The sequence below is a fragment of the Canis lupus genome, chromosome 32, assembly GCF_011100685.1.
Source record: "Canis lupus familiaris isolate Mischka breed German Shepherd chromosome 32, alternate assembly UU_Cfam_GSD_1.0, whole genome shotgun sequence".
Classification (NCBI taxonomy): domain Eukaryota; kingdom Metazoa; phylum Chordata; class Mammalia; order Carnivora; family Canidae; genus Canis; species Canis lupus.
This window is the reverse complement of record NC_049253.1, coordinates 27,374,569-27,400,934: the sequence shown is the minus strand read 5'-3', so window position 1 is coordinate 27,400,934 and position 26,366 is coordinate 27,374,569. Positions and strand designations below refer to the sequence as shown.

Below are 26,366 nucleotides of genomic sequence, written 5' to 3'. Positions count from 1 at the left end.
ACAGTTTGTTCTCAACACAGTGCACCATGACTCGAAAGACTGAGATAGGCGTTGGGCTTCCGGGAGGCTATGTGAATTTGGTACATATCTAAAGACTTGTACATAACATAAAGATATGGGGCGGGGGATCCCTGGGTGGCTCAGCGGTTTAGCGCCTGCCTTCGGCCCAGGGCGTCATCCTGGGGTCCCGGGATCAAGTCCCACATCAGGCTCCCTGCATGGAGCCTGCTTCTCCCTCTGCCTGTGTCTCTGCCTCTCTCTCTCTCTCTCTCTCTCTGTCTTTCATGAATAAATAAATAAAATCTTTAAAAAAATAAAAAATAAAAAAAATAAAGATATGGGGCATTTGGAAATACCTAAAGCCATCTGATATAAAACTGTAGTTATTGGTTAAGTTAAAGAGTAAATACATTGCTGTTTAGATGGTTGATTTTGTCTGCTTGTTGCCAAATGTGGAATAGTGAAAAACAAGCAAGCAAGCAAACAATTCACTATTCTCTTACTAAGAGACAAAGTCAACTCAGTTTGTACTCAATAACTTTTCACAGAATCTACGTATTTTCATGATGGAAACTTTTTAGACTCTCATTAGGGTTTACTGGGAGTTCGCTACCTTCACAGGATGATCTCTCTACTTTGTGGAGTCATGTCAAGTTCATGAGGACTCGATGATACTTAGAAAACACCTAGTCCAAACTTCCCAGACTCGATTCCTATTAAATACAGTTGTTGAGTACAAGCGACGTACATGAAGCCTCAGTGTCAGAGAGACAGTAGGGCGTAGTGGGGGCTAGCGTGAAATAAAGAGATAGCACATACTGTTATTTAGCTCCTACCCAGAGAATAACCATCAGTGTTTCATTTTGAATAATAGATCTCTTGATTTTTAAATACTGGCTTACTTAAAAAAGAAATACCTGCAAGCCAAATAAAACATGATCTTCCTGCTGGACCCAGAAACTGCCAGTTTTTAATTTTTAATCTGGTGCATACATCTTCGAACCTGAGGTCGGGACAGGTCAAGTGAAGAGCACCAGGTCTCTCAGATGCTTGCCGCCAAGGATTCTTCTGCTCTGAGAATCTATATGTATAGACGTGAAATCATCCCCACATGAAAGGAGATTGCATAGGCATTTCCATTCACTTAATGAGAGCTCAGCCCCTGACCCTGACATAGACAGATTTCTGTTCTCGGACAGCTTTCAGAACATGTTCAACATGAAAACAAGACCAAATCTCCACACCCATTTGTCATAAGCAATTTTTACTCATTCGAGGATGCAAGGGGAAATGTACATCCATTTATTAACCTTCGAGCTGATTAAAATTCTTATTAGCATTAAAATTCTAGTTGCTTCATTTTTACCTGAATTTTTTAAGGAGAAATAATTTGTAGGATTCAAAGAAAGCCATGCTTAGGAAACAAAGTAACTAAGTATAAATTAAAAATTCATGCTATGTAGAAGAAAATAGTTAGGGACAGGGCATAAGAATCATGGAGGGTTTTCTGAAATAACTGATCTTTAAATCATTGTTTTGAGGGGCTTGAGAAGCTAATTTAGGATGAAGGACGGAGCCTTCCAAAATGATGTAATGGCAAAGGCAATGCCAAAGTCCAATGAAGTGGAATCCACGATGAATCAAATATCTTTTGCATTTTTGAACAACAGATTTTAAAAAGTGTATCAGGAGAAAGCAAATTCATATCAGAGTAAAATAGAAGAAAAACAATTAAAAATTTCTAGCTTGTATTCAGCGGCCCTGTCCTACACAGCCATAATTCAGAATAAAAATCTGGAGCTGATGCAAAATTCTGAATCCTGATGATATCTGCCATATTGTACTTATTAAGGCAGATGCATAGGCACAGACTATCACATTTTAGATAAACTGTCAACAGGAATTGAAGCAAAAAAGATGCTCTGATGACTGAGAATATAGGGAACACAAATGCTTAACTCCCTCAAGCGTTTAATTTACCCAAAGTTGTACATTATAGAGAAAGAGAAGAGTCTCCCATAGACATAATATGGTTGTTTTAATTTTAGGTTATTTAGGAATCAAGATCCTAAAAAAACCACCAAGAGTCTATTCCCATAAAACATCTTGATTATCCCCCCTAAACCAGATCTCCTACTTTGCTGGACCATTTGCAATTCAGGCTTAAAAAAGGATCCTCTGCAACTCCTTTTCTCCAGAAAATTAGTAGATGCAAATATGATTTTTTTTAAGGAGCTCTGGAGCTCTCTGTCCAGCTGTTACTGAATTAGCCAGAGCTCCAAGGTCCCTGGAGGTGCCTGTGACTTTGGGACTTTTTACTCTCTAGCCTTGAGTTTTTTCAGGGTTTGCTTGGTTCTTCGGCAAGTATCACAAGCTGTGACTATTGACTAAAGCAATCTTCCCAGGGCTGGCTTGGGTATCCATTGGGTTTAAGACACAAGAATTAACATTTTTAAATTGAATCTGGTGTGTAAGGCCAAGAAAGCGCCGTGCCTCAGATCACACAGCTGGTGCCCACAATTTTTCTGCCACATCAGTCCCCTGGGACAGAGATCACTGCACTGTCACTTAGAAAGGCTCACTGCATTGACACTCAATTTGGGAGGAAGGGCTGCAGGAATAATTAAATTCCCTTCCCCCCACCACTCTGGAGCCATTCAAATCCTCTCTTCAGACCCTATTCCTTCTCCCCCTAGCAGAGAATCAGTAAAGAATTAGAAAGCAGAGATCTAGATTTTAGCCCCAGCTCCAACAATGATTAGGACAAGCTACTCACTCGTTTGGGACTCACCTGGAATCTTTTTATTTCCTGGTATGTATTAAATGCAGGACCAAGCAGTGGTGTTCAAACCTGACTACTGAAATCACTTTAGGACCATCACAAAATAATAGGTTTCTAAGCCCTGCCTCCAGATGCAGATTCAGATTCAATGGGTCATATTTAACCTTCCAGTTAAGGGTAAGTTATTACTGCCTAGTAATAATAATTCAGCCCCCCAATTATGCTGCTAGCTTTAAAATATAACCGACAAGCTAATTACAGACATGAAAAATTAGAAATCTGTTATTGTGTTGCCAACTCCAATAAGCCCAGATAAAAAGCTGTGAACATTTTTCTTACTGGCATTCAAGACAGTAAGTAATCTAAATTGTAAGTGCATTTACATCCACCCCCCTATGAAATTCAATAATGTCTTTTCAATTCAAATGCAGCCTCTAAATGTTTTTACTATTCCAGACTTGAGTCTCAGGCAAAAAAAAAAAAACAAAAAAAAACACAGGTACAGAGGTGATCACTAATCTGAACATTCTGATGTGGCAAGAAGGAGATGAAAAGAATCAAAGACATCTTTCTAAAAAAAGTGGATCTCCATATTTGACCGAACTCCAAATCATCTCAAGGCACCTGAGTATTTCAACTGATGCTGTTCTTCTGGTTAAAGGTATAATTTTATTCAAATAAAACAGAACAGATCACTGTTTCATTCCGTGGGAAAGAGCAAGAGCTGAAAGAAGCTCACCAAACATTTTAAAAAATACGAGTGAAGGCTTTCTCATCGGATTTTATCTCCTCAAGATAGCCATCAGGATGCAGCAAAACACACAGAGGTTAATGTCTCAAAATGAATACAAACCTATTTAAATATTTAACCAAAATGATGAACAAGTCATAGAGCAACTGAAGAATAAAATCTGGCAGGTTCTGGCCTTCCTTTTGGGGTTGTGAGCACCAAGTGGTCTGTTTCATCTTCATGAAGCTGTGGGTTTCCAGAAAGCATGGGACTTTCTACCCAAGAGGCACACAGGAAAGAGACTTAGAGAAGAGAAAGGTTTGCTGGACTTGTGACAGTCACTTGATCACCCCTGTCCCTCTGTGCCAGTGATTGTCCTTGTGTTCTGAGAAATCAAATGCTCATACTACAATGTGGTGTATCATGTGATTTCAATTGTTTATTAAATTCGATCGAAACAAGGCCTAGCCAGTAAATTGTTGCAAAAGAGACTTTCGTAAAGGCAGGAAATGACAGATTTATGATGTTATGGCTATTTTGTCTAGAGTTTAAGAAACCAGTAGTATTAGGAAAAGAAATCTTAGGTATAAAATAAATAGCAACTTGCGAATGGGATTTTAGTCTAAACAGAAATTCTGCTACAATTCTCTCCCCCGACTCAATGTTCATTCTTTTCTTTCCTAAATGATTCTTTAAAAAAATCTCACATTACCCACCTCATTCTTTGCTTCCTCCCTCTATAACATTGTCCCTTCCTCACTGCCCATCCAGATCCATTCATCTTTCTTAGACTAGCTCACCTTCCACCTCCTCCTTGAAGCCTTTCCAGATTAATGCAGTCTGCAAGGTCTCCTCACATGACTATACTGCTGTGAATCAATGGCAAGTCATGATGTCTTGCCGTTCTCAGGGCAGCTTGGCTATTCAGAATACTGTGTAAATGCTTATGTATCAGATCTCCCCAACTGCCTCTTGGGATCTTGCAAACTGGAAGCATCTCTTCTTTGTCACTTAAAACAGTAGCTTCTGGACTTTTTGGAACATGATGCATAGTAAGATATACATTCTACATCATAGTCCTATGTGTATATATACCTACGAATATATATTTGATTAAAAAGTTCCATGAGCTATACTTACTTATCCTTTTATTCTGTTTTACTCTATTTTATTTTTTAAAAAAATAAAAATAAAAATGCCATCGGACCCAGTAAACTGACTTCACAATGGGTTGTGACCATTCTAGAGGGGCATTTACTGATTACTATGAGACTACTGTATATATTTCCCTCACTTAAAACATAATGTAAAAATTGTATGAGACCTTTTGGTTCTCTTTAGCACGTGTTTCTGAGTTACTTTTTTTTTTTTTTTCTCATTCTGTTTTTCAGACCATCATACTTGCGCCTCTTGGAGTCATCTGGGACAGTTAAATCCTTGCATTGACAGTCTTTTCTGTCTTTTTGCCCTGAGCACTGTTATCATACATATAAGATTCTCTGCATTTCTATAAAACTCCATTTTCTCATTCCCTTTTATTTTCACCATACGCAAAGTAGGTAGTAGACATTTCGTGGATGAAGAAATTGAGGCACAGAGAATTGTGACTTTCTCAAGGGCATGTCTCCCTTTTAATCAGGTTATTACAGGTTCATAAGTAGAGTTTCTAGACATTTGAAGATTATAAAGTTGGGTGACACGAACAACATAGTGCCTCCATATAAATGACATCCCTAATTTACCCAGGGAACCAGTTTCCGGACCAGAGGAGTTAGCGGCTCTATGGGATTTCAGTTTGAGGCTCGATTCGCTTCCTTTCAACCTCCTCTTTCCATCTTTGTCTACTCACAGTGTTTCACCCACCTAGAGCTACTTGTTATTCCTGGGCCTCTTCATTCTTTGGTCCTTGTACCAGGACGGCTCCTCTCTCTTCTCTTTACCAGACCAGTTCCTCTGGTCCTCCAGGTCTCTGGGCACCTCCTTGTCCTCTCTACCTCCACAACCTGGATTCCCAGCTCCCTGTGCAGGCCCTGTCAGAGCACTTAACCAGCTGGTACTTCCTGCCTCCCAAGTTTGGCCGGCAGAGGCTGTGTCTCACTCACTCTTCTATTCCACAGTCTAGGGCCATGGTGAGTTCTGGGTAGACAAATGTTGAATGCATGAATGAATCAATGAATGAGTACATCGAGGGCAGAAACTGTTACCACTGAAGAAACTCAGGTGTGAGCTAGGGCTGGAATTGTGTGTCTTGAATCTCTGAGGCCAGTCTTTTAGGATTTTGGATTCCGTGACTGTTATCTTAATGCTTCCCCATAAGCTGTAGAGTTTCTGACTGGAAATTCTTCTAGTGAAGGAGAGCTGTACCTAATATATTCCTTTACATATATTTGAGGCACAATCAAGAAAATTTCGCAGGGTCAAATAATTAAGGCGAGTGTACTGAGGCGATTAAAAAAATTTCACTCAAATTTCAAAACACCTTGTTGGACCCCACCCCGACCTCCAACTGAGACTGATCTGATTCAGGTCATGCTTCAGGACTCGACCTCCCATACCAAGCTCAGCGCTTTTGATTTTGTCCTCATCATTTCCATAAAAGTCCAGTTAGTGACGAGGTGAAGCATCACTACCACACAACATACTCTGCACGGATCTCCATGAGTTCCTCTGCTCTGTTTCCAAAATAAATCCCAGTGATATAACATCTAGACTCGCAGGGGCTATTACTACTTTTTTTTTTTCTGTTTATGAATCAACAACCAATTTCCTCCCCTGCCCCTCACCAACACATAAAAACTTGGAAAGTGCCCTTTGTGATTCTATTTTAAAAACATTCTCTAATACAAACTTCTGTCGTTCACAGATAGCGAGACAGAGCAGATTTTCTTCTTTATGCTGTGACTCGTGTCTTTATACCCAGACTTAGGGCAGGCCAATGGTGAACACAATGGAAAAAAAAGAATAGTTTATAACTAGAAAATAAGCACATTCGAGAGAAGTACACTCAAAGCATTATCGAAGTAAAATATGCAGCAGTGCCAACAAGAGCAAACAAAAGCCCACGCAAGAGATGTGTAAATATTTCATGAAGCTAAGCCTTAATCAACTCTCTCTCCAAATCTTGCTGGTGTTGTAAACACTTCAGTTTCTTTCAGTCCCATCATGACCCAGATTCCTCGCAAAAATAAAATGAAAACATGGTTCTTTAACAAACGGGTCGTGAAAAATATTCAGGTGGGTCATACCCAGGTATTGCTTTAACAGGAAGGAGATACCTTAATGAAAGGCAGTTGCTCCTTGGTGACTCTGAGCTTCCCTTGCCTCCTTGCCTTTTCCCCCAGGGCCTCTGCTGCTTTCTGGGCATTCACATCATCTTAACCTTGAACTGCCTACCCCCTAAGCAGAGATCTCTCCCAGTGCTTTTTCTGGAGGCCCTTTAAATCCGACAGTGGTTTGCCGCCTTCCCACCCCCCAAAATCCACTTCCCAGTGTCCAAGTACCTCCCTTCCCCTGCACCGCCCCCCCTTTCATTGTCCATTGTTGCGTCTGAAATTTTGCGTATACCCTTTAGATCTGCCTGGATAGGATGAAAATCTGTTGTGTGTATTGGCCGGCACTGTTCTTCAGATGTTTTCTAAAATCCATCTCCCAAGGACCATTTATAGCCCTTAGTCTCTACCTTGATTTAATGTGGTTCCAAAGTTCACCTCTAGATACTGAACAGGTCTCTACAATGCTTTCCCTTTATCAACCTCTGCCGGCCCTCCTTCTCTCTCCACCTATTTCAAGAAAAAAAAAAAAATATATATATATATATGTACATGTGTGCGTGTATTAATGCATATACACACACAACCATAGTGTTTCGACTCTAAAGAGAATAAGCACGGGAAAACGAGGAAAATGCAAGTACAGTATTGCCACACGCGCGCACACACACCTATCTGGATTGCACAGTGTGCAGACCCGACTGATTCCCCCCCACCCGAGAGCGGGGACAGCAGGCATCTTCTTCCCTTTACCTTCGAAGCCAGAGTCTAAGGGAGCAATGACCTTGCAGAGAAATTCATCACCTGCGAGAAAGACTGGCCCCTCCTGGGGCGCAGGATGGGATGGGGACGAGAGCAACAGGCAAGGAAGGGGTCACCGGGCACAAGGTGGGGCCCAATCCCTCGGCGGCGGTCCCGGGCACCCCGCAGAGCTGCGGCGGCGCGGGCGGGACGCGGGGCGGGACGCGGGGCAGGGGCGCGGGGGGCGGGGCGCGGGGGGCGGTCCCCCCTCCGCGGCCGCCGCTCGCCTACCTGCTCTGCCCGGCTCTGCCCGGCTCCTCTCCCCGGCGCCGCGGGGCCCCTGCCTGCGCTGCGGCGGGGTTTCCCCGTCGCATGTCCCAAGCACGGCTCTCGGCGCCTCGCGGGTGGCCCCGGCGGGCTCCGGGGCGGCGGTCCCGTTGAGACCCGCGCCGGGAGCGAGCCGGGCGCTCGCAGGAGCTGGAATTACTATGCAAAGAGCGCAGGCGGCGCGCAGGAGGCGGGCTGGACCGCGGGGCCGCCCCCGCCGCCGGGCGCCGAGCCAGCGGGGGGCGCCAGTGCACGCGCCCGGCCGCGCCTCCTTCAGGCCCGGGGCGCCCACCCGGCCGCGCGGCGGAGGGGGCTGCGGCTTCGCGGGCGGCGGCGGCGAAGGCGAAGGCGAAGGCGAAGGCGAAGGCGGCGGGACGCCGAGCTCCGCCCCCGCCGCGCCCCGGCGCAGCCGGCCAGGTCCCGGGGGAAGGGTTCGCCGCGGGGCTGGCGGCGCCCCCGGGCCCGGGCGGGAGGGAGGCGTAGGGCTCCGCTGCGAGGCGACCGGAAAGTTAGGAAGGAGCCGGAGGTGGAGGCCGGGGGCGGGGGGCCGAGGGCGGCTCGGCAGGAATTCTGGCCCCTGCTCCGTGCCGCAGGGCACCGGCCTCCATGTCTGTGTCTAGACTCCGGCTGGCGGGGTCTGATGAAGCCACGCGCGGTGAAGATCGGAAAGCAGGGACCCCCCCCAGGGAACCCCCCCCGCCACCGCCGCCGACGTTTCGTGTGTGTTGCAAAACGTACAGTATCCTGCGTATTTGGAGCTGGCGTTGCGGACAGTCTTCTGGTCTTTCCCCACTCCCCCGCCCCCATCCGTGGGCGTGGATGGCTTTGAAAGGGTCCCTGCTGAGTGGCTCCAGCAATGCTAAGTGATATGCAGTACGGTCAGCGGCTGCGGATGGTGCAAACGGCACCATGCAAAGAACCATTATTGAGTGAGTATTGTTGGCAGGCACTGTGCAAAAAAAATGCTTTCTGTGTGCCTTCTCTAATTCCCACAACTCGGTGAGGTGGGTATTATTCTCCACTGTACTGGCAAGAAAACAGGTTTCCATGATTCAGACACGTTGCTTGAGGTCGCACCGGAGTGAGCTGCACCAGCGGGAGGCAGACCACTCCAGAATATGTCCTCTCGACCAGTGCACAAGGACTCACCCAAGGATCTTGTTGAAATGATTGGTTCTGATTCAGTAGGTCTGGTGTGGGCCTGGGGATCTGCATTCCTAAAGGGCTCATGGTTTTTGTCCATGCTGCTGGCCAAAGGACCAGACTTTCTAAACTAGTAGGCCAGGGTTTTGAAGTAAATTATTTCATGCCAGCTCTAGTTGATTGAGGCAACTTTCTGAAGTTGGGTTAAGAAGGACCCTAAGGCTGTGTCTTAGCTCTGGGTCAAAATGCAGTAATCAATTCATCATGTTCAATTTGGCTGATGGAGAGAAGGTTATCACACATGTGCTGGGTGGCCCTCCCTGTGGTCAGCCCCTTTCAAAACAACAAGGGCAGTTACCTTTTTATGGTGGTTATATTTTTTTTGTTTTGTTGGGTTTTTTTTTTTTTTTTTTTCATTTAAGGCATTGGTGCACCAACGTCAGATGTCTTTCTTCTAGTTCTCACCTTCATTAAGAAAAGCTCGGGCAAAGTTTTACGCCCAAAGTTTGTGTAGAATGAAACACTTTACAAAGCGCTCACATAAATGATTTTCTCTGTCTTCATAACAACACTGTAAGGCAGCAATAATTTCATGTTACAGGAAAGAAGAACTGAGGTGGAGTGATTTTTCTTGAGACTAACAATTAATACGCAGGCAGTAGGGGCTAGACTGTGACAGGTTTCTATTTTGGGGGTTGTTTTTACTAAACTACTGTATTAGTTCCTGCTGCCACTGTAACAAATTACTACAAATGTAGTGGCTTAATACAACACGAATGTATTATCTTACAGTTCTGGAGGTCTAAAGCCTGAAAATGGGTCTTATAGGGCTAAAATCAAAGGATCAGCAGGGCTATGCATTCATTTTGGAGGCTCTGAGGGGATAATCTTTTCCTTCCTTATTGTTCCTACCTAGCTTCTAGTGACAGGCTCCATTCCTTGGCTTGTGACTACATCACTCAGAGCAGATTTCTATTGTCTTATCTCCTTTTATTCTGATATTCCTGCACCCCTTTAAAGATTTTACTTATTCATGAGAGAAGCAGAAAGAGAGGCAGAGACATAGGTAGATAGAGAAGCAGGCTCCCTGTGGGGAGCCCAATGGGGGAATCGGTCCAGGGACCCCGGTTACACCCAGAGTCCAAGGCAGACGCTCAGCCACTGAGCCACCCAGGTGTCCCCCCTGCAGCCCTTTAATAAACATCATTGTGATTACTTTGGGTCAACCCAGATAATTCAGAATAATCTCTCCCATCTCAAGATCCTTAATTTACACATCTACAAAGACCCTTTTGTCATGTCTGGTAACATATTCATAGGTCCCAGGGATTAGGATGTAGAGATATTTTTGGAGGATCATTATTATGCCTCCCTAAACCTCACTTAGTACCTATCCTATAGTACTTATACTATACGTTACTCATCCCTCTCTTCTGCTTGATTTCTGACTGCTAGGACGTTCTTTCAATGGAAAAATTCACTTGAAAGTCATGCAAGAGACTATAACAAATGTGCAGCGGCAAGAAATACCCCAAGAACATCAAAAGGCCATGAAGATCTGTAAGAATATGGTCGTGAAAGGGACATAAGGGATTAGAGGCTGCCTATTGGTCTGAATGACACTAAGATAAACCTTAGGGGAAGTCCTAACCACCATTAAAGGCCGCCTTTAGCTATCAGAATGTTTCAAAATTCTGCTTCTCAAAGAGTACACTGTTCCAGGATAAATAATGCAAGTCAAAACTCATGCAAAAAGAATATAACATCAAATTCCAAACCGAGTGATGGTTTTCAAAGTGATGAGAAACATTCAACCAGCATGTCAAACGAAATCAATAAAAATTATTGAACACCTTTTATGCTCAGGGCATTTATAGAAACATTCTGCTGTAGAGAAGTTTATCATTTCATTGGCACACAGAATTTATGAAAAATGGAATAATAAAGGATTTCAACAGAAGAAATGATTGGAGAAGCAACAGGAGATGGTACGTGATTCATCATTAAGTGAATTAGATAAATTGGGGAGTTAGGTTTATACAGGAGAGTGGATATAAAACTGGAAAGGTAGGTTGGAAGGTTACGATGCTCACGATCTTAAATGTCAAACTAAGGAGTTCAGACTTCCCTGCAATAAGAACAACCATAATAACATCTTATGCTTTATATCGCCTGATTATTTACCAAGCACTTCTTACATATTTTCAGTCATTTGACTTCCACCCCTAAGCCCCCAGAAAAGCAGGCCTGAGCATGCGTGTGCCTCCCTCCCCCTACACAGACGCACGCGTGCAAACACACACAGAGAAGGAAATGAAAGCCTCTCATCAAAGAGGTGTGTTCTAGACCGTTCTATGTAAAAATTCAGCTCCCACCCCGCTTATCTGCCTTTCTTTTTTCCTTCTCACCCTGCCAGCTTTATGTTTTTCCACGGGGCTTGCTACTGCATCTTGATAGAGTTTATTGATATCTATTACCTATGAGGGCAGGGACTTTGTCTCTAGTTTGTTTCTATATCCTTATCACCTAAAATAGTTTCCAACACTTGGTAAGTGCTCAGGAGATATCTGTTGAATGGATCATCATCTCCAGTTTACAAACCAGGAATCCAAATCATCATGAAGTCACCTTCATGATGTCTGACAGCTAAAAGTACCTTTCCCAAGACGGAGTCCCGATGTCTAGCCCCTGCTTGTCTGATAGTATATTTTCTATCTGAGTGAAAGCTGTTAGTAGTGCTTAACCAGGGGCCGCAATGTATTTGAAAAAGATAAGAATTTGAGACTGGAATCTTCTCTAAATGTCACATCTTTCCTAAAAACTTCTTCAGCTTAGCTGGATTGGCAAGAAGCATTGGCAGGAGGAGTTACCAACAGTAGATCCTGGAGGGCTGCCATCACTCCTACGCTAGTTGGCACTGAGGAATACTGTAAGTTGCTTTGTAATTGTTCCCTGGTAATGCACGTGGGCATGTCTTGACACTCGGGGTTATAGGCTTTTTGGTCTCAGGGACCATAACTACTATGTCCTTTATATCCCCACATTCAGCCCAGTACTGGCCTCTAAACAGACTTATCACTGCGTGGCTACAAGAAGGCTGCTGCCATCACTACAAAAATTCTATCATTACAAACTACATTCAAAGCAATATAGGGGATCCAAATGTGCCACCGCAAAATATGCCGCTTTGGCAATAAGCATTATTTTGAGCTGGAGGCAAATGGGAACCAACAGATGCAGAACAAAGCCTTCTTGGAGCTTTCCTTATCTGACAAAAAAACAAACTTTTGAGAAATGAGGATGGCCATAAACCCCCTTTCCTGGGGAAGTTTTATGGCCATGAAGAAGACAGAGCCCATCCCAAGATGGGTCTGTAAACAGATCTTACTAAAATAGCCCTTGTCTTTCATTCATTAGGTTCCCCTCATATATTTACTTTCCCACAGTTTGCTGTCCCTAAAAGCCTGTACCCCTTTTTCCTTTGTCTTGTCACCTTTCTACAAACATTCTTTGTTAAGATCAGCCCACTGGTTTGAGTTATGCACCACTGAGTTTCCACTGCATCTAGGCAGGGTGCATGTGTAAATCAACTCTGTTTCCTTTTCCCTCCTTAATTTATCTTTGTCTGTCTAATTTGTAGGGCCTCAGCTGGAGAAGCTAGGAGGATAGAGGGAAAAGATTTCTGTGCTCCTCTCCAACAGGAAGAAAAGAATTCCTGTGGAAAAAGAAACCTCTAATTTTTTTTCATGCAAGAAAAATTATTTTCCAGAACCCACTCTCCTAGTCCCAAGTATTTGGTCAGAATTCAGTCACCACCACATCACCCAGGGAGCCTCTGAAAATGAGCACCTAGCAAGGAGGAATGGGCTTGCCTAGATTTTTTTTTTTAGGCTAGACATCCTGGTGCCCCAATCAAAACTGAGGTTCTGTCAGTAAGGGAGAAGGAAGGTCAGCTTCTTCTGGGATCTTAGCTGCATCTTTCACAGAGAATCAGTATAGAAACACCGAAGATTCACATTTGGCCCGTTTTGATGTTACCTGAGTGCATTTGGTTTTCTGGAAGACCATAGCAAGCCATATAGGTCAGGTTCCTACTTATTTTCCTCCTCCCCTCCCTCTTTCCTCTCTTCCTGCATCCCTCCCTCCCTTCCTGCCCAACCACCTCTTCCTGTCCCTTCTCTTCTGATACAAAATAGCCTTCTGCAGCGTCATTTTTTGTATACTTACTTTTCCATTGTATAATCAATTTCCTATTTAATGTTTAGATTATCTCTGTCTGGAATATTCTTAAACTAGTCTTATTCAATTGATCAGATAAGAGAAACTCAAATCACTGGCATCATCTCTTGCTGCTCCCTAACTCACATTTTCTATTCCTGTGATAGTTTTTAGAACATGTTAGTATATTGTTCTACAACACGAGGACTTTGCTTTTATTTGTACCCGCCCCCCCCCTGAAATGCCCTTTCTTCATAGCCACTTACCAAATTCCTAGTTGCCTTTCAAAATTCGATTTAGCTTTCACCTCCTCCAGGAACACTTGCCAAAACCACCCATTCTCATATTTAATTACTTCCTCCTCTGGGATATGCCTGAATCAAGTATCAATCTTTGTTGTAGTTATTAAAATACTGTACTTAATTTGTATTTTTGTCTGTCTCCTTAATGAACTCAGTGTTCCATGAGGACCAAGCCCTTGAATTATACTATTTTCTTTTTTTTTTAATGTTTGTTTATTTATTTTTAGCAATCTCTGCCCTCAGTGTGGAGCTCAAACTCACTACCCTGAGATCGAGGTAGTATTACACTTTCCTCTGACTGAGCCAGCCAGGCGCCCCTGCGTTATGCCATTTTCTATTATCAAACTTAGCCTATTGATTGTTCACATTTGTGGAATTCAAGACAAACCATTTTTTATTTTTATTTTTTTAAAGACTTTATTTATTTACTCATGAGAGAGAGAAGGAGAGAGAGAGAGAGGCAGAGACACACACAGGCAGAGGGAGAAGCAGGTTCCATGCAGGGAGCCGGATGCAGGACCCGATCCTGCGACCCCAGGATCACGTCCTGGGCCGAAGGCAGGTACTCAACCGCTGAGCCACCCAGGCATCCCAGGCAAACAATTTTTTAAAGAACTGATTCTGCTCCAGCTGTTGTGCTAGGCATTTTTAAATCAATTACTCTAATTACAGTGAGAGAAGACAGTAATCATTTCATAACAAAAGGTTTCTAGCTAAACTCTAAGACAAAGGAGTCCTACATGGCTTTAGGTTCTGAAAACTGGGGTTGTGTCTACACTGTTGTCATGAGTATGCAATGTGGAAGCATTTGGTTTTTACCTTTGGGCATTTTAGCCATTTATACTTGCAGATAACCATCACTTTCTACTTAAAAACTTCATGTCATACATGTGAACCTATATTTCATACAGGACCATTTTTCAAATGATGATTTTTGCTAGGTACTTTTAGGCTACAAGGAGCAGAAATCATGCTCAGTTCCCCTAAGCTGCTGAACACTTGTTTAAAGGGAAATAAGGGTGTCCTGGGAACTGTCTAGGGAAGACACCTGCTGCTTCCATCCTCTCAGCTTCCATTCTCCCCTTGCCAACCACTGCATCTCAGTTTTCCATTGAAGGCCCACATACCTCAGTCCATGTGATTAGGTGGAGCTGACCCTGACTCAGGGGGAAAAATATAATGTAGGATAGAGCAAGAGGAGAACCACCTGTCCCTGGCCTCAGTGATTGGTTCATGGATGGGTGCAAGACCCAAACCGTGGCTGGAACTCTTGGGGAAGATGGGGTCCCCTGGCTAGTAAAGTGTAAAACTGGAGCTGCTAATAGGGACCATTTGCAGACAGGCTGTGTAAAGGAAGCAGGAAGACGAAGGAAAGAAAAGCAGGGCTGGGAGATGGAGTGAAAGTGAAACAGTTCTTTTTCTGGTGATACGATTTTAAACCATTACATTCAGTCATCCTTGAATTTATGGTCTGCCACTGAATTTTACACTGGTTAATCATTTTCAAATTGGACTTGTCTCCCACAACTGAAGAGTTCTTATAGGCTCTTATAATAGCTGCATGGAAAAACTTAATGTATTTCTCAGGATACAGTAGCAGACCCATGATGGACTGTGATACTTATGGTCCAGTGAGAAATTCTCTGGTAACTTGATCACACTGTTCCTTTAGAAGCAGCCATCAGCTGTTGCTTCTTCTTTTCTGAACAATCTTCTAGATACTTTTTTTTCTGCTTCTCTCCTTACACTACTACCTAAACCTTTCTTTTTTTTCTGTGCAGATTGCATTCAAACTTTCCAGGAAAGAGAATCTGATTGACTGCTTGATACATTCTATTGAGTGCTTCATATACCTTAAATGTATTGAGTGCTTTCTTGTAAGTTGTTCCCTCTGGCATGATTTACCACTCCATATCTACCCCCTCATCACTTCATTTGGCTCATACCTGTTTAACTTTCAAGTCTCAGGTAAAGCCATTTCCTCTGCAAAGGCTATTTGAGTCTGTGGGATTGAGTTAAGTATTTCTACTTTGTGTTCATAAAGCACCTATCTGTTCATCACTGGGTATTTCATTGCTTATTTACTCATTTGCCTCTTTACTATCACCCTTAGACTGTAATTTCTTTGTGGATAGGAATTTTTTCTCTGGTTTATGTTTAGCACCTGGCACAGTGCCTAACACACAGTAGATACAAAAAAACAATATTAGTTAAGTGCTTAATAAAATATTTGCCAATATCCTAAGTCTCTGTTAAAAATTTCTTTGACCAGGGGCTCCTGGGTGACTCAGTTGGTTAAGTATCTACTTTCTGCTCAGGTCATGATCCCAGGGTCCTGGGATGGAGCCCCGCATCAGGCTCCCTGCTTATGGGGAGCCTGCTTCTTCTTCTCCTCCCTGTTTGTGTTTTCTCTCTCTCTCTCTCATAAACAAAATCTTAAAAAAATAAAAATAAAAATTTCATTGGCCAAAATATCAATGGGTCTCCAGAGTCAATTCTCTTAATCTAACTGGAGTGTAGCATCAGGAAAAGAGATTAGAGTATAACTGATGCAATGAAAGCCCTAGAGTGCCAAAAGTTCATACACACATTTAGCTAATGTCAATATAAATGCATAGTATTGGGGAGAGGTAGTGGGAGAAATACAGAAATAACAATGCATAGAGTATGCATCTGGCATGACATTTCACCATTTTGCATTGCATTTGGCTCCCAGGTCAATTGCTCCCTGCTATTCCCCGGGGGTGGGGGTGGGGGCTCTCATAATGGGGTCTTTTTAGCAGGCTGGGGATGATTCTGGTATTTAAAGGAATTTTTTTTTTTCATACAATATGACCCCTAATCACAAAAGAACCGTTTCATTTGGTATTAGATCAAAGGCTCACAAATCTGTTCTAATGCTGGAAGAAAGGGTCCAAAGGAGGAGTTAGAACTTTCTTCTAATGAAAAAAAACAAAACAAAACAAAAACCAAAAAAACCCAGATGTTAGATAGACGGACAGATAAGCTAGTATCGGATATATATTTTGCTGGAGAGCTTTGGATGTCCTTGCCTTTCTCTTGCTCCATGTTACCTCAGGATTTTCCCTACCTGTCCTCAAGCTTTTGAGTCCCAAACCCAGCTCTGACCAAGGCAGGCAGTAGACTTACAGCATGCAGCTGGTGGCCTATGGAAATCATCTCATTGAATTTCCATATTTGACATGGAACGACTGAGATGGGCCACAAGCCACCATATCTGCGATGATGATCCATCTTCCTCCCTGTTCTCCACTGTATTCTCTTGGCTCATATGGTCCTAATTCTGCTTGCTACCTCAGTAAAGCTTCATTTGCTGGTACTCCAACATGTTTGTCTGAGACCCTAACCCTTCTTAGCTCTTGCCAGCCCCTTTTTCTCCAATGGCAGTGGGCTAATGGTACCTAGGTGCAACCTTTTCTGGTAATTTGGTGGAGTTCAGCTATAAATTGGATGAACCTCCTGAAAAGAGAATGCAACTAGCATGTGACTTCAAATATAACCACTATCTGGAGACTGACTTCCCTGCCTCATTCACTTTGAACTCTACTCTACCCTTTTCCTATCTTAAAGATGTTAGCTCTATGTAATAAAATTTGCCCATTCTTTCAAACACTATTACTTTTTTTTCTGAGTCAGGCTCATAAATTGAGTTAGTTTCCCTAGTCCAATTTTTTCCCCCTTCTCCATCTGCTGAGATCACCAACATTCTCTATAAAAACATAATTATTTAATAGTACTCATCAGCTGATGAATGGATCTATATAGTGTGGTATATTCATACCATGTAATATTACTTGTCAATAAAAATCTTATATGTGTTCCATTCAAAAAAACAGGCAAAAGATCTGAATAGACATTTCTCCAAAGAAATACAAATGGTCAATAGGCACATGAAAAGACGTTCAAGGGATGCCTGGGTGGCTCAGTGGTTGAGCATCTGGCTTCCACTCAGGATGCCATCCCAGGGTCCTGGGGATCAAGTCCCACATTGGGCTCCCCAAAGGGAGCCTGTTTCTCCCTCTGCCTATGTCTCTGTCTTTCTTTGTGTGTCTCTCTGATAAATAAATAAACAAAATCTTTTAAAAAGAGAAAAGACATTCAGTATCATTAGCCATAAGGGAAATGCAAATTAAAACCACAATGAGATACTACCTCATATCCATTAAGAGGTCTACTGTCATACAACAGAATATAACAAATCCTGGCAAGTATGTGGAGAGATCAGAATGTTCATAGTTGTGAAAGGGAATTAAAAATGGTGCAGCTCTGTTGGAAAGTAGTTTGGCATGTCCCCAAAAGGTTAAACATAGAGTTACCATATGACCTGGCAATTACATCCTCAGTATATATCCAAGAGAAATTAAAGTACATGTTCACACAAAGACTTGTATTAAGATGTTCATAATAGCATTATTCATATCAGCTTAAAAGGAGAAACAACCCAAATACCCATCAACTATAGTACCTATATCCATAAAATAGAATATTATTTGGAAATAAAAAAGGATTAATACAGGCTACAGCATGGATAAGCTCTGAAAACATGCAAAATGAAAGAAGTCAGCCACAAAAATCTGTATTAAAAGATCCCACTGATAGCCAATCTATCCAGAATACACAAATCTACAAGAGTTGGAGAGTAGATTAGTGGTTTCCTAGGGATGTACAGCAGGAGAAAGGAGAAAATGGAGAGTGACTGCTAATGGGTATGGGTTTTCTTTTTGGGGTGATGAAAATGTTCTAAAATTAGATAGGAGTGATGATTGCATAACACTGTGAATATACCAAAAATATTGTACAATTTAAAAGGGTGAATTGTATACTATGTGAATTATATCTTTAAAAAGCTATTTAAAATATCATTCTAATAGCTAGTTTAGCCCAATAGAATACTTTTTAAAATTTCTTAACTTCTGTTATCCTAGGTTGAGCTCACAACCTTTTCATCTCTAACTCAGTTTCCTTAGTGCATCATCCTGATCATTGATACATATCCTGCCATATATATCAACCTACACAAATAAATTCATACTTTGGCTTGCCTATCCATGTCTTGTTGAGTTTTTTTAGTCTAAATAATTTCTCCAGAGTTTGATCACACTTGGGGTGAACAGAGAGAATTGATTTTAGCAAACTGCAAAGCTAAACTCCTGGCCTGTATTAGCCTCATACAGGTACTAGAGCCCCAGGAGATCCTGCCTAAAATAGCCAATCAGTCAGCCAGCTGGTCTCTTGCTCTTTCTTTTTGACAGCTCTAACCTACAATATATTGGATGGAATATTATTTTTCAATATAGAACCACAAGGATTCCTGCTGGAAATGTGCAGTATTGCATCACAAAAGAAAAATAAAACAAATAAATTCAAAATAAGATATAGTCCCTGATTTTGTTTTCTATATTGGATATGAAGCCCTTGCAAGAATAAAGTCACTTGGCATTTAGCATCACCACTACATCAGTCGTTAACAAGGACTGAATTAACGAATGAATAAATTCGAGTTATAATCACATTGTTTGTGGATGTTAAGTTGATCTAGTAATGAAATTGCACAACTCAAGGAATATATCTTGTATTCTATATAAATGATGCCTTCTGGATTTGTGCAGAATGGAAAATCTGATGTACCTAACAGCTCTTCTAGAATGGCAGTAGAACCTGGAAACTCGAAGGAAAAATGGATCTTCATATCCTGTCTTTCCTCATACCTTAATTAAAGGTAGAATTGTAACAGGTATCTCACTTTATTTCCTGAAACCTGAAGTCACTACAATACTCATTAGTGACAATGCAAATGGGTTGATACCTGTTCAAGATCCCAGAGAAATTTAGGCTATACTTGGCTCTTATGGATTTATAGACTCATATTCATTGATTAATGAGGTTAACATTGTAATACCCAGTTGCCTTAATTTTCTATGGCTGGTATTCATCATGATGTAGTAGCTTAGACATTACTAATTTTTTGGTGAGGATCTAAATAGAATCCATTTTATAGATTCACATCCAGTTCGGTTGCTATGTCTTTAACCTGCTTTTTTGGCATGGATGAATGTAGAACCAATACCTAATCAGTCTGTAAGTGCAAATAATATGGTGGAACAGAACTAAAAGTCATGATTCCCTTTCCTAGGAGACATGGTTATTGACCATGGTAAATATGAAGAGATTTTATACACATATCCAGAGTTATTTTATATATATATATATATATATATATATATATATATATATATATATACAGTGTTATATATACTGTATGTGTGTAGATATGAATATATGTATATATCACAGAAAATATATACATATATATGTATGTTCCATAAAGCCTAGATATATAGTTTTATTTTTTATAGATTGAAAATATGTCTGATAAGATTACATCCTTCTAAATGTTACCAGAAATTTTGGAATCTTTTTATACACATGAAAGACAAATGCAGGGGATCCCTGGGTGGCTCAGCGGTTTAGCACCTGCCTTCAGCCCAGGACGTGACCCTGGAGCCCTGATCGAGTCCCACATCCGGCTTCATGCATGGAGCCTGCATCTCTCCTGCCTGTGTCTCTGCCTCTCTCTCTCTCTCTCTGTGTCTCTCATGAATAAACAAAATCTTAAAAAAAAAAAAAAGACAAATGTAAAAAGGACTTCTCTATTTTAGAAAAATATTTGATTTTCTAATCACTGAATGGTTTATTGTTTCTTTATGTAATTTCCAGGATGGCTTATCTCCCTAATTATTCATTTACTATAAGGAATCTCTCTGTATCTCTCTATATAAGACAGTTCGAGAAATTATATCAGATAGTATATTAGTATGAAATGGATCTTTTTTCCTTATAGCAATGATGCTACTATTAGGCCTGATTTCTCTGATCATGAATTGAACAACAAAATGGTTCAAAGTAAAAAACTAATAAATACTAAAATCTCTATAATCATTTAAAATAAGATTATGTTCTAAATTCTATAAAATGACATAAATAGGATGTGGGGTACATGAACCCTGATGTTTATAGCCGCATTGTCAACAATAGCCAAAATACAGAAAATAAATAATCCAGCTCTAATAACCATTGCACTAATTATACACGATTCAAGGAATAATTTCGTTTGTGTTCTTACAGTTCTGAAGGAGTTGGGAGGAATAATGTTTTGGCAAATTCTTACTAAAACTGCTTAGAGAAGTTTGAGTGGATATTCTCTTTTTCTCTAGGTAAGTTTTCCTGAAGCAAGAAGTCTTCCAAATCATTGGACAGTCTTGACAAGCAGATATTCGCTGATTCTACCATATGCCAGACACTATACTAAGCAATGAGGACACACAGTTGAATAATACACAGCCCAGGCCAGGAGAAATTCACAGTCCTGCGGGGGAGACAGATGCATAAACAGTTGATTTCCATACAGGCATGAGCTACACAGGAGGCACTATGGAACACGGGACAGCTGGCGTTTTGCGAAAAGAGAAGATCCTTGAAATGAGTCTTAAATTCAAGATGGAGAGCAGGTAGTGGGATGAGAAAGTGGAATGTATGAGAGATATTTAAGAGACAGGGTATCCTGGCCTGTGCTCAAAAAGGGCCAGTAGAAGATAGAGCCCCTGCAGTGTTTACGTATTTGAAGTCCTTTTTAAGAAACAGTTCATTCAATAAAATGCATACTTGGTGTTTTATTATGCATTGGACAATGTTCTAGATGCTCCAAATACAGCAATGAACAAAACAGACAAAGTCTCTGACTTTTTAGGAGCTTACACGCTCATGGAGGAAACAGATAAAAATTGAATAAACAAATATATGTTATAATGTCAGATAGTGATGATAATGATGCATGTCCTCGAGGGGAAAAACCCAGTAAGAGACTGGAGTGACAGGGTGCGAGTTTAGATGGGTGGAGGTGGTCAGGGAAATCCTCTTGAGACGTGGTTTTGAGCAGAGTGAAGTTAGGGAGCACACTGTGTGCATATCTAGTGAATAGTTAGATGGCTTTTCAGATACAAAGGCTCTGAGGCAGGACTTTGGCTGGGTATATTTGAAGATCAGCAAGAAGGCCAAAATGGTTGGAACACACTAAACGAAGGAAAGAAAAATAGGAAATGAGTTGGGGGCAGTAGCCAGAGGCCAGCCTATATAGAGCCTCTATCTTTATCAAATCTGTTTTGTCCACCTCCCAGTTACATAGCTGTCCTGTGTACCCCAGAATTCCTTGCAGTTAGAAGCATGTAGCCATATGAAAGAACTCTGACTCCTGGCTTATGGTGGAAGTGCTATCTACTGCTTCCAGACTTACGAAAATGTTCTGCATGCTTTTCTCTCTTCTATTGATCTCATGGAAGACTACAAGGCCCTGGGAAGTCCTGGGTCTCTGATTAACCACACAGAAGACTGACCACTGATTAGGAACATTTATTTTGGATTTTTTTTATATGTTAACACAAAATTCAGTTAACTATGCTAAGTCACCAAGATTTGGGAGTTTGTTACAGCAGCCATTGACTCTCACTAACAATGCTTTGTGGCTGGTGGGGTTTGAGAAAAAGGCAACTATTGAATTTGATATTTGAGTTCATTTTCTTTTCTTCATTCTTTATCTTATATCCACTACCTCTCAAATTAGGAAAAGTTTAAAGAAGCAAAGTGGCCATACAAGATCAGTCTGATGGGGCTTTAAAAAAAAAAAGATTTTATGATCTATGAGAGAAAGTGACAGAGAGCACAAGCCAGGTGGTGGGAGTAGGGGAGATGCAGAGGGAGAGGGAGAAGCAAACTCTCCACTGAGCAGGGAGCCTCCCCACACCAAGGGGCTCCATCCAAGGACCCTGAGATCATGACCTGATCCAAAGGCAGACACTTAACCAAGTGAGCCACCAGGTGCCCCCAAAGGCTTTTGTTTTTAGGAGAGGGGAGATAGGCCCCCTTCTTTGCCATAGTAATGCTGAGGGATGTGGACATGAACTTGAAGGCTTGTAGGAATCATCAGGTTCAGACTTCTTCTCACATCAACCCCTAAATGATTCCTGAATTTTTTCCCTGTTCAGTTACAAGAGGAATAGCAGGAGTGATCAGAAGTGTAGACAAAGAAAAACATAGTTATTTATTAAAAAAACTGAAGTTTAGACCCCCTCACTTGTAACTAACAAAAGAATATATGAGAAAAGGACTGCGTATTGGAGAATTTGACTCAATAATTAATTTACCTTTAAATTTATATAATAATTCTTCTGCATCTTCACCTATCAGGTGTAAACATGTGGCTAAGACATCGCTATTTTTATAGTTCCCAACAGCATTTAAGTTTTTTTTTTTTTTTCTCGCTGTAGGAACATTCCTCTAGTTTTAAAACTCTCCTATCTTTCTGAAGTATCATGGTACTACTATGACATTTATTGTTTCTCTGTTTTTGAATTGAGCATATACTCTGCTTCTGGCACTATTCCAGGGGCTAGGAATATAAATTTTCTCTTCTGGAGTTTGGGGGAAAAAATAAAATTTGATCACAGTATAACTTAGGTTGGTTTTACTTCTTGTATTAATTAGTTTCTATAGTTTTTATGTTAAGAAATTCTCACAAATTTAACTTAAAACAACACAAATTTAATCTTATAGTTTAGGAGCTTAGAACTCTAAAATGAGACTTAGAGTGCTAAAATCAAGGCACTGGCAAAGCTAGTTCCTTCAGGGGCCCTGGGAGAGAATCTGTTCCTTGTCTTTTTCAGCTTCTGGAGGTTGCTAGCATTCCTAGTTTGGCTGCCAAATCACCCCAACTTCTGTTTCTGTCATCACAGCAGCTTATTCTAGTTATGACCTACCCAGGTCCCTCTTAGAAGGACCCTTGTTATTTTATTGGGCCTACCAGGATTATCTCACCATCATAAGGTGATTAATTTAATCACATCAGAAAGTTCCATTGCCATGCAAGGAACCTATATCCATAGGTTCTAGGGATTAGGGTGTGGATATCTTTGGGAGGGGGCATACTTTTCAGACTACAACACTTTCTCAGTATTTAAAACCAAAGAACTTATTTCCTTTGTCATTGTGCACTAGCAACTTTTCCAGCTTGTCCTTCTCAACCCAGCTCACTGAACCATGAGTGTGTTTTGTGAACTGTGATTTGAATGAGGCACTTTATTGAGCCCACATATATGGCTTGCTTATTTCAGGACACAATACTTCCCTAAAGCTGTGATTCCATGTCATGATTATCCATTGTATGATAGACGGTGAGTTCCTTGAGAGCAGAGCTCATATTTTATCCATTTCCTTATACCTTATGCCTAATATTACACAGTAAGTGTTCGGGAAATATTTGTCATATTAAATCAAATATTTATTAATGCCAAAGTCTTTTTTTTTCATGAAACCCAAATTTCCTTCTATTTCCTTCTCTATTAATTATATCACTCTCTAAACACATATCCAAGTTTGAAACTGTGATAATTTATATCAGGGGTCAACAAACTATGGCCCTTAGGCCAAGTCTAGCTGATGCCTGTTCCTGAAGTTTAATTGGAACATTGCTGAGTTGAATAGTTGTGACAAAGACTATTGGATGGCAAAGCCTAAAATATTTACTAGTGTGCCCTCCACAAAAAATGTTTGCTAACTGTTGAGTTTCATGATAATTAATGCACAACAAGTTATCACCCGGGTTGGGAAAAAATTTTATCCACATCACTTTCTTAAGTATGACCTCTTCTCACTGATTCTTCCCCAACTCATCCTCAATCCTCACTTATACTAACTGCCACCTTGTTGTTGACCTGCTCATAAGTCAAGAGTAATAGCTGTGATCTTGGGAGGGCAGGAATCATAGTTGTCTTTCTTCCTTAGCTGTACTCAGTAACTGTTGGTTATGTGCAGTGTGTTCTTCTCCAAGTATCTGACTTATTGTTTATGATCTTCTTTGGCTTTCTTTTTTTTTTATAAGATTTTATTTATTTATTCATGAGAGACACATAGAGAGAGGCAGACACACAGGCAGAGGGAGAAGCAGGCTCCTTGGGGGGAGCCCAATGCGAGACCTGATCCCAGGACCCCAGGACCATGATCTGAGCTGAAGGCAGAAGCTAAACCACTGAGCCACCCAGGCATCTCTTCTCTAGGCTTTCTTATAGATATTTCATGTAGAGACTGAAGTTCTTTGGACAATACTTACCTGCATCTTACTGCAGCTTACTGCAAATAGATGTTTCAGGGCTCATTAAAGGAGAGCCTCCAAATGGGCAAAAAGCCCCAATATGGCATTGTGGAAAAACAGAGAAAATTATGCAAAGGGGTAAGAATAAAATGTTTACTGATTTTCTATTGTGCTTTTAGTGATTTTAAAGTGTATTGCCTAACAACAAAATAATCAATGATAAGAAAAAGAAAGCTGGGACATCAAAATGGCTCAGTCAGTTAAGCTCTGCTTTCAGCTCAGGTCATGATCTCAGGGTCCTGGGAATTGGGCTTTCCTGCCCAGTGAGAACTCTGTTTCTCCCTCTACCTCTGCCCCTCCCCGCCCGCCCCCCATGCTCTTGGCCATGTGCACGGGCTTTCTCTCTTTCTCCCCTCAAACAAGTAAAATCTTAAAAAAGAAAAAAAAAAAAAAAGGAAAGGAAAATCTATGTAGCATAAAGTGGATAAAGTGGTACCTTATGTTTCATCTTGTATCTAAAATATAAAAAATATGTATAAACCGCAAATATAACAATGAGAACAGCAAACCTTGCTTGGTAATGGTAAGAAAGACATGTCTTATTCTGGACTCATTGAGTGTATTACTAACCACAGAGGTCAAGATGAGTGAGATTAAAGTGTTTAACATGTTTCTCTTTTTGAAGCCTCCCCAGATTCTAACTGGAAGGGTAAGTCTTCTCATCTTCTATATTGTCATTGGATGAAGACAGAAAACCGATGAACCTATTTCCTCAGATATTCTACTGACCTGATGACAAAACAATCTAAGCTTTCACAGGACTTCCTGAAGTGGAAAGATAACTCTTGATGTTTAATTTTAGAACTTTATGTGGGCAAAAAACCTTGGCACACATTTCTGTCACCCACTGGCAAAACAAAACAAAACAAAACAAAACAAAACAAAACAAAAACCAGCATTAAAAACTATCAGATGCATCTAGAAAAATGAGCTGCTCCCAAACCTGAGCTAATAACCACACGAATGGGTGAGAAGACAAAAAAAGTTACCTCAAGGTGGGAATGGTCTGTTGGGGAGACAGGGGGCAAAGGTAATAGTTTTCGTGGGGCTTTTGGGGGTTATTTTTTCTCCGATTGTAGCAACGCAGATTAATTTTGTACTTATAAGATGTTTTAATACCACCTGCCCCAAAGATCACAAATAGTCATATATGAGCCTGGGAATAGGTATTTAAAAATTCTGAAGTCTAGAAATATTTCAGTTAGCCAAAATTTGAAAAAAATGATAGAGTATACATGCATCACACTGAGATACTTAAAGACACATGCATATGTTTGCCCACATCTATCGATATTCTCTATCTAGATATTGATCATCTACTTACCTACCTATGTATTGTTCTATAGCAAATGGCCAGAGCAGTTGTTGCCAAAAATGCATAGTTTTTAACATACAATTACAATAATAATGATGTCTGTAAAAGATAGGGTGAATAGTAATGATATTTTCTCTTAAATGTTGCTTCATAGCTGAGTCCTAGAAAACAGAAATACTGCATTTTTTACTTACAGATTACAATTTATAGACTCCTCATCTTCTTTTTTTTTTTTTCCCATCATGACCCACTACAGCCTTTGAGTATAAATGTGCCACTCTGACTAAGGTTAAGATGAGTGTTTAATTTGTCACTATA

The 26,366-nt window shown here is 41.0% G+C and overlaps 1 protein-coding gene and 1 long non-coding RNA gene across 7 annotated transcripts in view; one reads left to right on the top strand and one right to left on the bottom strand.

The window, feature by feature from the left end:
- The window catches only part of GPRIN3 (GPRIN family member 3), a 70,157-nt gene extending 62,201 nt beyond the window's left edge, over positions 1-7,956 (bottom strand). Inside the window, exons 1-2 of one of the 5 annotated variants that reach the window (XR_005382864.1) lie at positions 7,535-7,720; positions 3,943-7,291 (exon numbers count right to left, since the gene is read on the bottom strand). The gene's annotated coding sequence lies outside the window, so the exon portion shown is untranslated. Of the gene's footprint in view, positions 1-3,942; positions 7,292-7,534; positions 7,721-7,813 lie in introns of those variants that run through there. The other 4 variants (XM_038582149.1, XM_038582147.1, XM_038582148.1 and 1 more) reach the window with 4 other exon arrangements.
- Positions 7,957-8,274: 318 nt separating this feature from the next.
- The window catches only part of LOC111093657, a 110,548-nt gene continuing 92,456 nt past the window's right edge, over positions 8,275-26,366 (top strand). Inside the window, exons 1-3 of one of the 2 annotated variants that reach the window (XR_005382862.1) lie at positions 8,275-8,778; positions 10,448-10,980; positions 11,823-11,921. This is a non-coding gene — a long non-coding RNA (uncharacterized LOC111093657). The remainder of the gene's footprint in view (positions 8,779-10,447; positions 10,981-11,822; positions 11,922-26,366) is intronic. The other variant, XR_005382863.1, reaches the window with a different exon arrangement.